Raw genomic sequence first — 15,754 nt, forward strand, 5'->3', positions numbered from 1 at the left:
GTAAGACTTTGTTCGTCAGACTGTCCGCTGAAAAAGTCCGCTGAAGCCCACACACGAGCGGATTGTCCGCTGAAACACTGTTCAGCGGACTAAGTTGGACAGACAATCTGCCCGTGTGTACGCGACCTTACATTACAATTTGGTACAAGAGGAATCAGAGGGCCCTGCTCGTTAGAGCTTACAATCTAAAAAGGAAGGGTCAATTGAATATATGGCAATATATGGCATGAAATGTGCCTAATGCCTTTGTGTACCTTCTTAACCACTTCAGCCCCGGACCAATAAACACCCTAAGGACCAGAGGTCTTTTTACAATTTCGCTCTGCGCTGCTTTAACTGGTAATTGCGCGGTCATGCAATATTGCACCCAAACGAAATTTGCGTCCTTTTCTTCCCACAAATAGAACTTTCTTTTGATGGTATTTGATTGCCTCTGCGATTTTTATTTTTTGCGATATAAATGGAAAAAGACCGAAAATTTTGAGAAAAAATGATATTTTCTACTTTTTGTTATAAGAAAAATCGAATAAACTCAATTTTAGTCATACATTTAGGGCAAAATTTATTCAGCCATATGTCTTTAGTAAAAAAAAATGTCAATAAGCGTATATTTATTGGTTTGCGCAAAAGTTATAGCGTCTACAAACTAGAGTACATTTTCTGGAATTTACACAGCTTTTAATTTACGACTGCCTATCTCATTTCTTGAGGTGCTAAAATGGCAGGGCAGTACAAACCCCCCCCCCCAAATGACCCCATTTTGGAAAGTAGACACCCCAAGGAAGTTGTGGAGAGGCATATTGAGCCCATTGAATATTTTATTTTTTGTCCCAAGTGATTGAATAATGACACAAAAAAAAGAAAAAAAAAAGTTTACAAAAAGTTGTCACTAAATGATATATTGCTCACACATGCCATAGTTATATGTGGAATTGCACCCCAAAATATATTCTGCTGCTTCTCCTGAGTACGGGGATACCACATATGTGGGACTTTTTGGGAGTCTAGCCGCGTACGGCACCCCGAAAACCAATCACTGCCTTCAGGATTTCTAAGGGTGCAAATTTTTGATTTCACTCCTCACTACCTATCACAGTTTCGAAGGCCATAAAATGGCAAAATAACACAAAACCCCCCCAAATGACCCCATTTTGGAAAGTAGACACCCCAAGGAAGTTGTGGAGAGGCATGTTGAGCCCATTGAATTTTTTTTTTTTTATCCCAAGTGATTGAATAATGACACAAAAAAAAAAAAAAGTTTACAAAAAGTGGTCACTAAATGATATATTGCTCACACATGCCATAGTTATATGTGGAATTGCACCCCAAAATATATTCTGCTGCTTCTCTTGAGTACGAGGATACCACATATGTAGGACTTTTTGGGAGTCTAGCTGCGTACGGCACCCCGAAAACCAATCACTGCCTTCAGGGTTTCTAAGGGTGCAAATTTTTGATTTCACTCCTCACTACCTATCACAGTTTCGAAGGCCATAAAATGCCAAAATAGCACAAAACCCCCCCAAATGACCCCATTTTGGAAAGTAGACACCCCAAGCTATTTACTGAGAGGCATGTTGAGTCCATGAAATATTTTATATTTTGCCACAAGTTGCAGGAATTTTAAATTTTTTATTTTTTTTTGCACAAAGTTGTCACTAAATGATATATTGCTCACACATGCTATGGGCATAAGTCAAATTACACCCCCAAAATAAATTCTGCTGCTTCTCCTGAGTACGGGGATACCACATGTGGGGGACTTTTTGGGAGCCTAGCCACGTGCGGGACCCCGAAAACCAAGCACTGCCTTCCGGATTTAAATATAAAATGTTACCAAAAAAAACTTAGCGATCGCAGGGATCAGGCCTGACTCTGCGATCGCTGCAGTTGTGTGTTTAGTGTTTTGTAAGTGACAGTGATCGATCGATACTGCACTTGGGTGGGCTGGGCGGAGGGGCAAAACGCAGGTGCCAGCAGGTATCTGGGCTGATCCCGCTAACGATGCGTTTTTTTGGAACCCTAAACTGCTGGGGACGCTAGTATAGATCTGATCAGATCAGATATTGATCTGTTCAGATTCTATACCACTACGGGAGGTTTATGCTTTGCGTGTGGGTGTTAGCGGTACTGGCACTAACCTAGCGCTGCCTGGCGTGACGCAGACCCTGACCCTAAAACCTAATTGATATCACCCGCCGGGTGATCAGGGGGTTAAACCTTTATTGGGTTATAAATGGTGGGTGCCCTGATGCTATAAAAAGCAAACTAACCAGAGTCACCCGTAACACTTATAAAAATAACTAGCTACCTAGCGACACTAATGCAGCGATCAGAAAAATTGTGTGCCTGTGTGTACCTACATGTCAGTGTAGTGTTGGTGCACACTTACTTTTTGTCTTCTCCTCGTAGTCCGGTCAAAAAGACCGCCCCGAGGAGAATGACATCACTTCCTCCTTCCTGTGTATACAATACACAGTGGGAGGAAGCTTCTCATTGGCCAGGAGCGATCGAGAGGGGATGGCCTAGAAACCAACGGCCATCCCCTCATCATGGATCGCTCCTGCAGCCAACCGGACCGCCGTATCCAGCGGGAGGGGGTCCGATCGGACCCCCCACCCGCTGGAAGACAGGCACGTACATGTACGTGCTTGTGCCTGCCTGTGCCATTGTAATGATGTACATTGGCAATACGGCGGTCCTTAAGTGGTTAAATAGCATATAAATTGTCTAATAAAGACTTTTATCCTATGTCAGACGTACCCACCAATGTGTTTCGGTGTGCACATAGTAAATGCTCTTTTGTTCAGTCCTGCTCCCACATGTCCTGACTTCTGAGAAAAAAAAAAAAGAAAAAGTAAAGCAAAGCGCTTGGCCTAGACATTGTTACGGTAAAGACACCGCTCTATTTATTCTAATCTAATCAAACATTGATTTATATTGCATTACATGTCCCTTTGGCCCAGGGAGGGATGCAACTTGCTGATATTGATCCCAATTTAAGGTACTGATTTGATTACTTTCAAGATGTTTGCACAAGGCATTCATTTTCGTTTTAATTTTCATTTATTTAATGAAAAGCCATTTGTGTTTCTGGTAGAGTCAGGTTCACGGAGATGGATGGTGGATGCTAACATTTATATAACAACCTCCACTGCTCAATAAAACAATACAGAGTTTATAGCTTTGGAAATGCCTGGATTTTTTCATGGTTTATATCTGAACTCCAGGGTAAATACATAGTCCCTCGCACTGCACGGATTAAATACAGGTTTTTGTGTAGGGTACCATAAAAAGGCAGTTTTACTTATATCCCCTCGCCCCAACAGTCTTCCTACACTTTGAGCGACCAGACCCCCAAAGCCACTTGTTTTTGGCAATCTATTGGTGGCGGACACTCTGACATAATCCCTTACAATGCAGAATCTGGTACTGGTGGTGTTCTGTGTACTTGGTACTGCTGGTGTCCTGTGTTTCAGTAGTATATTTTGCTAGTATTTGTGTAGGGTACAATAAAAAGGCAGTTTTACTTATTATAATGCCTCAACCCAACATGCTTCCCCCTCTTTATGCGACCAGTCCCCAAAGCCGCTTCTTTTTGTCAATCTATTAGTGACAGACACTGTGACATCATCCCTTACAATGCAGGCATTGCTGATCCTGCATTCTATGTGAGGATACTGAGGGCCTGCCCATGATAATCATGCCGGGGAAGCACAGGATAAGGTGAGTAAAGTGCTTTTTAACCCCTACCTGCCAAGTCCTGGTCTATGCGCTCTGGTGGTCGAACAGACTTCCCGATTATGTGCCCAATGTGATTGGCTGCCACAGTAGTTACATGATCAGGAGCCCCTTGCTTGTACTTGGTAATGGTGGTGTCCTGCGTTTTAGTAGTACAGTGCCTTGCAAAGGTATTCACCCCCCTTGGCTTTTTAACTATTTTGTTACATTACAGCCTTTAGTTCAATTTTTTTAAATCTGAATTATATGTGATGAATCAGAACACAATAGTCTAAGTTGGCGACGTAAAATTAGAAACATATATACATAATTGGCATGTGCGTATGTATTTATGTTATGAAGCCCATAAAAATCTCTGGTGTAAGCAATTATCCTCAGAAGTCACATAATTAGTGAAATGATGTCCACTTGTGTGCAATCTAAGTGTCACATGATCTGTCATTACACGCACACCTTTTTGAAAGGCCCCAGAGACTGCAACACCTAAGCAAGAGGCACCACTAACCAAACACTGCCATGAAGACCAAGGAAATCTCCAAACAAGTAAGGGACAATGTTGTTGAGAAGTACAAGTCAGGGTTAGGTTATAAAAAAATATCCAAATCTTTGATGATCCCTAGGAGCACCATCGAAGCTATCATAACCAAATGGAAAGAACATGGCACAACAGTAAACCTGCCAAGAGATGGCCGCACACCGAAACTCATGGACCGGGCAAGGAGGGCATTAATCAGAGAGGCAGCACAGAGACCTAAGGTAACCCTGGAGGAGCTACAGAGTTCCACAGCAGAGACTGGAGTATCTGTACATAGGACGACACTAAGCCGTACGCTCCATAGAGTTGGGCTTTATGGCAGAGTGGCCAGAAGAAAGCCATTACTTTCAGCAAAAAACAAAATGCCACATTTTGAGCTTGTGAAAAGGCATGTGGGAGACTCCCAAAATGTATGGAGGAAGGTGCTCTGGTAGAATGAGACTAGAATTGAACCTTTTGGCCATCAAAGAAAACGCTCTGTCTGGCGCAAACCCAACACATCACATTACCCAAAGAACACAATCCTCAGAGTGAAACATGGTGGTGGCAGCATCATGCTGTGGGGATGTTTTTCAGCAGTCGGGACTGGGAAACTGGTCAGAGATGAGGGAAAGATGGATGGTGCTAAATACAGGGATATTCTTGAGCAAAACCTGTACCACTCTGTGTGTGATTTGAGGCTACCTTCCAGTAGGATAATGACCCCAAACACACTGCTAAAGCAACACTTGAGTGGTTTAAGGGGAAACATGTAAATGTGTTGGAATAGACTAGTCAAAGCCCAGACCTCAATCCAGTAGAAAATCTGTGGTCAGACTTAAAGATTGCTGTTCACAAGTGCAAACCATCCAACTTGAAGAAGCTGGAGCTGTTTTGCATGGAGGAATGGGCAAAAACCCCAACAGTAAGATGTGGCAAGCTCATAGAGACTTATCCAAAGCAACTTGGAACTGTGATAGCCTCAAAAGGTGGCTCTACGAAGTATTGACTTTAGGGGGGTGAATGGTTATGCACATTGATTTTTTTCTGTTATTTTGTCCTATTTGTTGTTTGCTTCACAATAAAAAAAAAAAAAAAAAAATCTTCAAAGTTGTGGACATGTTCTGTTAATTAAATGATGCAAATCCTCAAACAATCCATGTTAATTCCAGGTTGTGAGGCAAAAAAACACAAAAAATGCCAAGGGGGTGAATACTTTTGCAAGGCACTGTATTTTTTGCTAGCTAGGACCTGCACTGTTGTTGGCTTTAGTGTTATTTTATTATTGCATCTTTGGAGCAGAGACACTCCAAATTCAGCTGCAAGTAGATAGTTTGAAGCAATATCATTTTTTTTAATTATTATTATTAATAGGCAAAATTACTGCTAGTATCATATATGGTCCTTGTATGGTTGTTTAAGTATAGGAACTTATATAAGAACTACAAAATGCAAATCATGCTTCCACAGTCTACAATTGATTGCCCACTTGTGGCCCATATTTTGGTAATATGTACATTTGTCCTCCAGAAGAAAATTACAGTAAAACAGCATGGAATAAACAATATAATTTACTGATTTTATATTAGTTGAAGCAACAGAAAAATATAATGCAAATATAGCCACCATTTGTGCTGATTGTGCTGATTTTGCTGTAGCCTCGAATGCAACTTAAGTGGATCATTTTTATATAAGCTTTCAAGGTCCCTCATCATAAATGATAAACTTTAAAATATAGTTTTAATAAAATATATACATAATTATAAAGGAAGATGAAAACATATTTGGCGGGCTTGGATGACGATATCACCTGTACCACATCCCAAATATACAACACTACATCAACCAAAATAAGCGGCTCTTTTTTACGTGTTTGGTTTGGCCTCTCCTTAGGGTCACAGGAGTGCAATTTGTTTTGCACTCCTGTGACTCGTTTTCACCAGAGAGTGGTCTGAAGTCCGCTCTCTGCTGAAGTCAATGGAATCATTCCAGGCACCGCGTCATCACGACAATGAAGTCTGGATATGCCAGGTGCCTAAACTGATGGCCGTCTCAGTCTCCCAGCGAACCGCTGAGATGGCTACTCCCTGCCCCCTCCACAGTTTAATGCTCCAATAAACGTTGGTTGAATCAGGCAGCAGCTCTCCTCTGGGGGAGTCAAGAGAACCGAACCATCGGCGGTGTTCGATGGCACGGTTCTTAGCGCAGATGTGGCGGGGGAAAGATGCAGCATCGGTCCGATGTTTATGGGAAATTTTTTTCCCATACTTTTTTAATACTTTTTAAAACACCAATCCAATTAACAGCTAACAACCAACAGTGAACTTAGTTACCCAGTAATCTAATTAACAACATATAACATCTCACAATAGTTTTCTAGCAAGATGGAGTGGACACAATACTAGCACACAGACAGAAACAATAGGTGACCCAATTAACAATAAGAAAGGTACAAAATGGGAGAGATAAAATGGAAGAGACACAAACTTGTGTATTCTGTAAACTAGACAAGACATCAGAAGACAAACAATGTCACAGCAGTCTGATACAGTGGAATTCATTTATCTTCATGGATTTCTTAAGGGATATTGTTGATAAATAAATCTGTCCTAAGTGAAGGAGCCTCTCCAACCCAGTCTGCAGGAGGGCCAGCATATTCCCTCTGACCATTAACCTGTAGAGAACGAATAATACACTTTTCCATCCACTCCAGAAGGAAAGTTTTATTGTCCTTATTCAGAGAAGTTATCCAAACCATGCTCTCAGCTTCCATTATGTCTTTATCCATCATTATAGAATGATCTTCTCTCTCCATGGGCCATAATCAGTGGGTAGGAGGCTTGCCTCTTTTCCTCTCCAAAAGCCTCTGCCCAGGTTGGGTCTGTCACATTACCCCTCAAAACAAATCAGCTTGTGTTTCTGCTGTCCATCATTGGTTTGAGTTTGCATTGTATAGCTTTCCCTTTCTGAGTTGTAACTTTATTACATGCATTCAGCCACTTGGATTTGGTGAGTATATACATTTTATTCATACATTAATAAGTGATGTTTGAGGTAAAATATGAGGCTGTTGTGCCTTTCTTGCTCCTTTTGTCGATTAGAATGAAAGATTTCCTCAGTCAGTAAAGCATTGCCTGTTACCTATTGAAGCCTCTGGCCATCAAGTCCTTTGTCTGCAGGCTATCTGTTGCTTCACATAATTTTAGTGCAGATGTAAAAAGCTTTCATTTGACAGTTAAATTTGCAGGACACACCTTCAAGATGTATATCCCCTTCCTCTGAGGTCCGTTTGAGTACTACTTAAGCCTACTTAAACCTTGGAAACAGGGGATGTACAAAAAAAAGTGTGTCCTAAAATTGAACTGTTAGTGCAAAATGTTCAATATTTTTATTAGTTGAAATGGTTGTAAACCCTTACATATACCTAGTAAAGTCACTGACCTAAGGTGATACACAGAGATGAAACAAATCCCCCTACAAAAGTTGTACCCATTTATCTGCAATGTTCTCAAAGGTGCTGAATTTATAAAGCTTACAGAGCTGTCAAAAAAAGGGGGGAAGCTGAAGTTACAGCTCTGAGAGCTAATTGCAGGGAAGAGACACACCCCCTTCACACAGCTCACAGGAACAGAGCTGAGGTTGTCAATCTGGTAGAGCTCCCCGACCCCCCAATGTTTGTTAAGCGTTAGAAATGTAGTCAAGTGTGAACAAGCCCTTAGTGCTCTTAACTGAGACAAGTACACACTATAGAGGGATAAGCTTTGTTCATATTTCATGTCAGAAGTATACAATCACTAAAGAAGAAAGTGTTTACCACAATATAAAATAAGGAATGCAATGATATCACATAAGAAAAAGTACCATATACAGTGAACATGCCAAAGTGTCAAAGGTACACGGACAACAATACAGCATTTTAACTGAAAATCAATGACAACTTGAAACTCCCTACAAAGTAAAACAATCAAGCTTCCAATTTTCCCTGTAGATTACATAGACTGTGTTGTCAATAGTTACAACACAGTGGAGGAAAAAAAAAGAAAGAAAACAAGAGAAGAGAGAATAGAAAAAAAACCTCAAAAAACATTAAAAATAAAAATAAAACAAAGAAAACCAAGAGCGCTTCCATAGATAATGAAGCCATAGCATAAGAAAGCATATATTGAGCCCATGGCTGTTTTAGGGACACACGATCGGATTTTCTGACAACAAAACCGTGGATTTTTTTCTGAAGGATGTTGGCTCAAACTTTTCTTGCATACACACGGTCACACAAATATTGGCCCAAAATTCCAACCGTGTGTGTGCGGCATAAGGTTTTTTTTCCATGCTCCTGCTATTGAGCTTTTAGCAGCAATAAAAATACAAATATATCAGTCTCAATAGACTATGGGGGGCCTTAGTGACTGGTTCAATGAGTAAAGCTATTTAACCCCTTGATGCCGACAGTACATAAATATGCAGCCCCACTGGACTGGGCTTTTTTTCATGGGGGTTGAATATTTGCGTATCTCCCTTTGTGCTGGAAGCACATGCCGCAGTCTCAGCGCAAACCCCATACCATCGTTCAGGATCTGGATCTTCCGATTCTGGGTCACTTGATTACTATGGTAGCCTCTGAGTGGCTATAACAGTGACTAGTCACTGTGGAGCTCGGCCCCATGTTTTCCTTCTCAGTGAATGGAGGAGAGGTATACTTAGTATTTCTCTCTCTCCTTGCAGAGAAAAAAAAAGAAAAAGTGTGTGTGTAAATATATATATATATATATATATATATATATATATATATATATATATATATATATATATATATATATATTGGGTCAAGGTCAGGTTGAAGGTAGGGTCAAAAGTCAGGATCAGGATTTATTTATATATTTATTCTTAATTAGTATCAGTGTCAGTTAGTTTTAGTGTCAATGTGTTTTAGGTAGGATAAAAAATGAAAATGCACACTATTGTTTCTGGGCTGTACTACTGGTACAAACAACAACTAACATATACGTATGTGGTATCACTGCGATTGCCAGGAGCAGTAGAATGTAATTTAAGTTGTTCTTTGGTGGTAGGTGAATGGTTTTTGGTATTTTTATGCTGTATATATTTACTTGTTTTTCACTTAGATATGCCTGACTCTGCAGGAATTGTTTCTCGTGAGAATATCCTGACTTGTGGTGTTTGTCAAAAAGGTATCATGAGACTGTGAGTCATATCGAAACTAGCCTGAAACGAATCCCCCTATTGCTTAAACTGTATATAAACTCTGGAAATCCCCTGAATAAATCGAACATGGTTTGACTCTACCTTGTGTGTGATGTCTCTGTGTGTTCCCGAGACTTTGTAGGGAGTTCCCCAGCCGTCCGGTTCTAAAAGTCCCCAACAGTAGGTTATGGTAGTAGCAAGAAATATACAGCTAACTTGAAAATGTATAAATATTTTTAGACTATTTTGGGCCAAATTTCCTTTGATAATAGAAAAAAAATCAGGAGATATCCATTATCATTTACCACCAAATGAAAGCCCAATTTGTCTTGAAAAAAACATGGTATAATCCACTTGGATGCACAAAGTAGTTGGGATGATATGTACAGTTTTACTAACACATGTCAAAGTTGAAAAATTGTGCTTAGGCATTTAGATTTGTTTTACCCTTAGGCACAAAGGGGTTAAGGCTGTTGTTGTATACTGAGCTCTGTAACTCCCCAGAAAAACAGTGATATGTTTTTGATTTCTTACTTGTATTCTCTCCCTGTCAGAGCAGAAATATCAGTTTTTAATCTGTGCTGATATCATGCTCAAAGGCTGGCATAGAACAAAGGCACCGTCAGGGTTACATGAAAAAATAAACCAGGTTTTGTTAAATGATAGTTTTACCCTGCTTCAGCTGCCTGGAGAGAGTGACATTTATTACCTCTGAGCTCCAACAGGAGACAGACCCCCTCCATAACGACATTACAGCCCAAAAATTTGCAAATTTTTGCTCTGACATGAAAACAAAACAGCACATGCAGCTATCCTTATGAGCTGAGACTGCATTATTTTAACAAGTTAAGACAATAAAAACGTTGTGTCAACTGTCTGAACATTAGTAATTTCCTAAGGCTAAGCACACCCCCTGCAACAGAGTAAAGGCCTGGGAAGCTCTCAGGTGCCGAACTTCTAATTGTGAGAGGCAGGACAGAGTGTCTTGAGTGTCTTGTATAAACCATAATCATACATATTGTATTATTAGCTCATGCAGTGGTTTGAGGAGAAAGGGTGGAGCATGATAAAAGCAGCCAATTTACTTTGCCTACTGCGGAGCTCGTGTGTCAACCTGCTAAACCCATAGTGAGAACAAGTTTACTTTAGCAGTGAAAATAAATAATTACCATAAATTCTCTCCAGGCTTAGGCAAGCGAACAACAGAGTTCAGGAATTGTAGATAGGAATTAATGAGGCCCTGAGCCAGGCATTGGATTTCAGACATCAGATGGAGCCTGTCATATAAAAGGAAAATTGAATGGTCTTACTGGTTGGCTTCTAGAATCTAGGCATCCACGAGAGCAGAATAAAAGAAATTATGTTGTGACTGATGCATAATTTATTCAAAATGTAAATATCCAAAAACTGACGGCAATGCTTGTCAATATGCAGAGTGCATTTGCAAAAGTAAGTGAAAATAAGGAACAAGGCCAGCAACTTCCGAGGTAGCTCTTCCTACATGGATACATGGATCTGAAGTAATTATGAGAAGTGATTCAACCATTTGGTATTCTCTCAAAATTTAGAAGGATGTACTTTTTAAAGCAGAACTGTAAGCAAGTGTAAAAGACCACCATTAAAAGAGAAGTATGGGGTTTGGGGTTTCTGCAGATCTAAACTTACCTAAGTGGATGCTACATCTGTCCCCCACCGATCAAACACTGCAGATAGCTCGGTTCTCAGAACTCCCTGAGCAGAGAGCTGCTGACTGTCAGTCACCACTCTCTGCTCTGGCCCCTCTCTCTCACTGGAGCACTGAGTTGTGGAGGGGGCAGGAGTGGCCGGCTCAGCCTTTCAGCAGCTCGCAGAGAGCCTGAGCCGGGTGTTGGTCCAGTCATGTGCCTGGACGGGCTCTCTGACGCAAGTAGACAGCGAACTTCAGCCCACTGTCTGGTGAAAACAGGTCACATTAGTGCAGAATGAACTGCACTCCTGTAATCCACAAAGAGAAGTACAGCCAAACAAGCTTTGGCTGTACTTCCTTAATGAAATTATTTAGAAAACGAATTTCTGTCTGCCTTTATGTCCACCTTCTATATTCCTGCACAACTGGAATCTATTGCAGTCTCTACTGAATGACAGTAAGAGGCGAGAACACAGGATTTCCCCCTATCCAACTGCTGCTCCTTCATTTTGCGATCACGGGCAGTGGTGGGTTCTTGTCCTGGTTTTAAAGCTTTAAAGTAGAACTATAAGCAAAACTTTTTTTTTTTCATTTTGGATAGAGCAAGGGAGAGTTATAGCCCCTGTCAGTTTTTTTTTTTTTAGCCATCTGCGTCCCATTGTGGATATTTGCCTTTACTATCTGTCCCATAGCTAAAACAAGAAGTGAAATGAAATCCCTACAAATTAGGGGAATCCCTTGTGGACCCCTTGTCAACAGAACTAGTGTCCCTATTGGAAGATTTCCCCTCTATTACTCTTCTGGGGACAACCCAAAATTTAGGATTGTCTTTTACTTTCTCTTTCTGACAACAGTAAGCAGGACAAATAGAGAGGGTGAATCTCCCTATTGGGGGCACAGACAGCAATAAAAGCTGTCAGGGGTTATAATCCATCTCCACTCTATCCAAAGCCAAGAAAAAAAAGGTTGGCCTTTAGTTATATGTTAAGGCTTAGTCCTTTAAAACTATGGGGTTGGTTTATTAAAACTAGAGAGTGCAAAATCTGGTGCAGGTGTGAATATGAACCAATCAGCCAGTTTTTTTTTGTCAAAGCTTAATTGAATAAGTTGAAGTTAGAAGCCCATTTTCTACCATGGACAGCTGCACCAGATTTTGCACTCTCCCATTGTAGTAAATCAACCCCTGTGTTTTGTGGTTCACTCATATTAGGGTGTAATATGAAACATGGTCACATTCCCAAATGCCCCACCCTCAAACCACACCCTACTGGTGCATTTCAGTGCATCCTTCTGTTTTCAGCTCAGCATTACTGTCAATGCCTCACCCACACAGTGACCTGATCTATTCACAAGGAAAAATAGGAAAACTGCAAGTCCCTTCTTCCACCAGGACAAAAAGGCTCGCAGATCACGATGGACTACAAATTAAGTAAAATTGCCCAAATTGTAATCTAGAGTTTACTTCCGCCAACCCCATAACAGAAGGCATACATAACTGTAGTAACTGTGTAGGAACCGATGCATTGCATCTGTGCCACCCTGACTATGCTTGCTATGCTCTAGGCTTGAATTCAAACATTTAATAAATACATTTTTTATGAATACATTTTTTAATGAATTAATATAATATATTTTTTTATTGGATTTTTGAAAAATGTGGAGTATACTTTTAATTGGAGTGCAGAAAAGCCATAGACTGACAGAACAGAATAAGAAATCTTTTGCAGGTAAGATATTTCACATACTATATATGATATTAGCTATTTGAATGGAATACATTTTCAGTGTATGCTAGGGCATATTAAAAAAAAAAAAATTGATGTGGCGTATGGTCTGAGCACTGACAGACTGACCCCCATCCCTCTGCAGCAATGCTGGCAGCATTCATATGTATATTTCCCAAAGATAATCTCTGAATATGATGCTGAGCACGTGCGCTCAACTTCTTTGGTCAACCATGGTGAGGCCTGTTCTGAGTGGAAACTGTCCTGGTTAACCGCTGTATGGTCTTGGCCACCGTGCTGCAGCTCAGTTTCAGTGACTTGGCAATCTTCTTATAGCCTAGGCCATGTTTATGTAGAGCAACAATACATTTTTTCATATCCTCAGAGAGTTCTTTGCCATGAGGTGCCATGCTGAACTTCCAGTGACCAGTATGAGAGAGTGAGAGCGATAACACCAAATTTAACACACCTTCTCCCCATTCACACCTGAGACCCTGTAATACTAACAAGATACGTGACACCGGGGAGGGAAAATTACTAATTTGGCCCAACTTGGACATTTTCGCTTAGGGTAGTACTCACTTTTGTTGCCAGCAGTTTAGACATTAATGGCTGTGTGTTGCATTATTTTGAGGGGACAGCTAATTTTCACAGTTATACAAGCTGTACACACACTACTTTACATTGTAGCAAAGTGACATTTCTTCAGTGTTGTCACATGAAAAGATATAATAAAATATTTACAAAAATGCGAGAGGTGCACTCACTTTTGTGAGACACCGTATCTGGGGGCAGAAATTGCTTATTGCTCAAGGAATGCCCGACATCCTTTGGAGGAATCCCAGTTGGGAAGCTCAGGTGTATTCTGACTGTGGGGAAGTCTACATGCTAGGTTGTTATGCTAAACGCAGGGATATGCAATTAGCGGACCTCCAGCTGTTGTAAAACTACAAGTCCCATAATGCCTCTGCCTCTGGGTGTCATGCTTGTGGCTGTCAGAGTCTTGCTATGCCTCATGGGACTTGTAGTTCTGCAACAGCTGAAGGTCCGCTAATTGCATATCCCTGTGCTAAAGCATATTTTAAGCCTCAAACCGTCCATGTGCATAAGGCTTTGGGGTTTACTCAAATTTTAAGTAGCTAAGCATTAGTCTTAAAGTACATTCCGACCCCAGGGTTATAATACATTCAGATGTGAAGTAGTTATTGCACTTTTTTCTTTACTTTGTCAAGAATAGACAAACTTTAAAATCGGAATGTTTGCTGTTCACAGCAATGTTCTTATAAATAATCTTTACCTCATAAAACAATGTTTTGTCCGGTGGGAGAATTTCAGCTTGAACAGTATTTAGGTCTCTAATAACACTGCAGTGATTTGGTTTGGTTAAAATCCCAGGCATGTCCCTGATACACAATATGTCTCTGACTGAAAACATTTATAAAAATACAAATACCAAGCATGATTACGTTTGAAATATTGAAATCCATTCCTACATAAATCTGCGGTGAACATTTTCTGTTTCAGTACATTTGCTTTACTGACATCTCACCCATAATCTGTATCAAGAATCCTAGCAGCAAACAGAACGTTGAAATGATTCAGCCATGACTGCAATAAACACCAAAAGCCAAATAAATACAGAGCAAAACTTGTGATGGATTCTAGAGACTTTTACCTTCTACAAAGGTGCTTGTTGATGCTAATAAGTCTACAGCCTGGTATTGGAGCTGACAGTTTGGAAAGTAAGGTGCTTTGGTGTGGTTGAAAGAGAATGATTCAGGATTTGGCTGTTTCATCCTCAAAAGCAGGGGTGCTCAACCCCTCTAATGTGGCCCACAACCTGAAAGTTGTCATGATCAATGGGTTGCTGACCGGCCATCCCAGAGTATCAGAGTGCATGGAGCTGGTGCCGACAGAAGAGGAAGCAGGTGACCCCGGAGAGAGCAGGAGGTGCAGGATGCTTCCTTTGTAGTGCCGGCTCCTGTCCCAGGCGGCATGATGCCAAGTGCACTTCACCTGGGACCTTTATAGAAGCCTGGAGAGCAATGCCAGCAGAAGATGGAAGGGGAAAAAGTCAGTGTATTAAACGACACATATACTGTTCTTTTGTAATGGGCATATTAGCACAAAAAGGGTAATTAGGTTGCATTCACACTGATCCGCAGGTGCACCGCAGTGTACCTGTGACTGTCCTGTGGGTTAACTAAACTCAGCCATAGACTTCTATTATATCCTGCAGATGTGGTGCGCTTTCTGAAAGCACACCAGATTCCTGAATGCAGGAGTTTTGGTGTGCTTTCAGGAACTGCACCACACCTGCAGAATGTAAGTGTATCACGAACCCCCGAAGGAGCTGCTGATTTTATTGGGCTTACTGTTACCTCCTTGACCTCGTGTATGTCTAGGGGTTTCCCAAGGTTGAAGGCCCAAGAATTGCAGAAACTGACACCAGATCCGCTTTAGGGATTTTTATTTGAAAAAAGGGAATAAACAAAACACAGTCTCTTGATAAGTGTTAGAGGGTTTCAGGTAGAAAGATCAGGTACTCTTGGAACTTAGTCAAAACAGGTAGTCTCTCACTATAACAATTCAGAGAATAGCCATCACAACTGGATCCTCACCATTATCGGATAGACCTCCTCTCACTAAGCCTAGCAGCCGATAGAGTGTTCAGATAAAGTGAAGCCTCTGCCACAGACTTGCATATGGAATGGTTGAATAAAGTCTCTGCCACAGACTTGTTGTAGAACACTTGTAGTAAAATCTCTGCCACAGATTGTTTTAGAACACTTGTAGTAACTGAAGGATGTAGACTAATTTAGAGAGCCCTCACATGGTACCAGTATCTTGCAGCTGGCCCGGCGATAATGTACGAGTGTAGATTCACTTGGGGTCTTTCAACTAAGC

General features: G+C 40.9%; 1 protein-coding gene across 4 annotated transcripts in view; it reads left to right on the forward strand.

Annotated features, from left to right (window-relative positions):
• The window catches only part of KCNIP4 (potassium voltage-gated channel interacting protein 4), an 871,913-nt gene that overhangs the window by 733,430 nt on the left and 122,729 nt on the right, over positions 1-15,754 (forward strand). The gene's annotated exons all lie outside the window — the stretch shown is intronic.

The sequence above is a fragment of the Lithobates pipiens genome, unplaced genomic scaffold, assembly GCF_037356315.1.
Source record: "Lithobates pipiens isolate NorthernLeopardFrog02 unplaced genomic scaffold, aLitPip1_a1.2 Scaffold_13, whole genome shotgun sequence".
NCBI lineage: Eukaryota > Metazoa > Chordata > Amphibia > Anura > Ranidae > Lithobates > Lithobates pipiens.